Source organism: Hemibagrus wyckioides, linkage group LG23 (genome assembly GCF_019097595.1).
Source record: "Hemibagrus wyckioides isolate EC202008001 linkage group LG23, SWU_Hwy_1.0, whole genome shotgun sequence".
In the NCBI taxonomy this organism is placed as follows: Eukaryota; Metazoa; Chordata; class Actinopteri; order Siluriformes; family Bagridae; genus Hemibagrus; species Hemibagrus wyckioides.
Genome location: NC_080732.1, coordinates 7,044,247 through 7,045,850, shown reverse-complemented (window position 1 = coordinate 7,045,850; position 1,604 = coordinate 7,044,247). Strand labels below are relative to the sequence as shown.

General features: G+C 41.1%; 1 long non-coding RNA gene across 1 annotated transcript; it reads left to right on the top strand.

Annotated features, from left to right (window-relative positions):
• Positions 1-334: 334 nt before the first annotated feature.
• Positions 335-1,387, top strand: LOC131344523 (uncharacterized). The gene is made up of 4 exons (XR_009203330.1): positions 335-696; positions 799-879; positions 1,001-1,099; positions 1,207-1,387. It is a non-coding gene; the product is annotated as an uncharacterized LOC131344523 (long non-coding RNA).
• The last annotated feature ends 217 nt before the right edge of the window (positions 1,388-1,604 follow it).

The following is a 1,604-nucleotide window of genomic DNA, read 5'->3' as shown; positions in this document are numbered from 1 at the left end:
TGTCTGATAGTAGGCAGCTAAGGAACGATGGAAATGCTTAGTGCATGTTACACATAAATAACACCATTACACCATTAAACTGGGAAGAGGATTGTACCTAATAAAGGGCACCTCCATCTCCTCTGGGCTAAATCTCTCCTCACAATCCTGCAACGCAAATTAGCAATGAATCATTAAAACTCACACAGTACATTTTACAGACTCCTATCCAGGGGAATTAGCGTGTATGTGTAGATACACGGAAGTTTGGAAACACAGAATTACCTCAGAGTTGCTCTGTGAATTGTGAGGAGAGCAAACATCTTGCGTTGCCCAAGTGGCGGTGTCCACCTGCCCATCTTCAAACACATGCAGGTATGTGCAGGTCACCTTTTTAAAGAGGTCTGATTTTAAATCACAGTCTGTTATGAATGAAGGGCATTCGTAGGAAAAATATACAGATAAATTGTACATAATGAACATTTGGGCTATGTGTTCTATCATCTGTGTATCTTTAAAGGAAAACTGGACATGCATGCAGGGTTTAAAATAAGTAGCCATGTTGAACACCGTAGACAAAGTGAGTTATAGAGATTTGTTTTTGTTTTGCTTTAATAGAACCCAGTTCCCGTACGGTTGGCCTACGAGGCGCTGATTCGGTTCCTGAGGACATCGTCTAACCAGGAATCGACTGCAGCAGAGCTCTCCGGGGCCGGGGTAAGCTTGCAAATGCCTGTAGAAAATGACTTGTTTAAATATCAAAGATTTTGATATCATAGAACTGCCACATGTATATGTAAATTTTTCACGTTTGTGCAGCTTCATCATTTCAACTTTTTGGATGTGTTCTACGAACTGCTCATCGTCGGCTACTACGGGAACGGCTTTGTACCTGAGACAGTAAGTGTCTTATCAGACGATTTCTAAATTATGCCTGAATATTTTTCTTATATTTTAATTTAGAACTTTCCCACTGATAATATATGGCACTAATGGAGCTTGTTGTCTTTCTTTCTCAAAGATTGAGGGAGGATTCTTACAGCGGCTGATGGAACTTGTCAGCATGTGGGACCTGGATGTGTGGGAGCCTGCAGTGGAGCTGTATTTTACAGTGCTTATTGTAAGTGTTGAATATCTTCTGATGCTACGATACACAAATTCTCAGCTTTGTATCTCTAAATCAGTGACACTGTTGGATTTGTGTTTGGTGTGTGTGTTTGTCAATAGGATCAGCTGACAGAACTTCTAGAAGTTGTGTTTTCTCAGCCCCTGGAGCTGACCCAGAAGCCTTGGCCACTGCAGTTACACGAACCATCAAGCAGCATGTCCAGCTGATGATGAACACTTTGGAGAAGCTATGAGCTATGTAGTCCCTTAACCCTACACCTCCCCATTCCCTGCCATCCCTCACCCCAAACACACACACGTAATAATGTTTTTAATACTGGCCACAGCATAGTTTTAAGTCATTATACGCTCACCATCCACTAATAAGAACATCTGTAAACCTGCCCATTTATGCATTTATTGTACAGGTGTTCCTATTAAAGTGGACAGTGAGTGTAAGTTATACTTAAGTTAATTCCCTTTTCATCCATCCATCACATTTCATACTTCTTTCCATT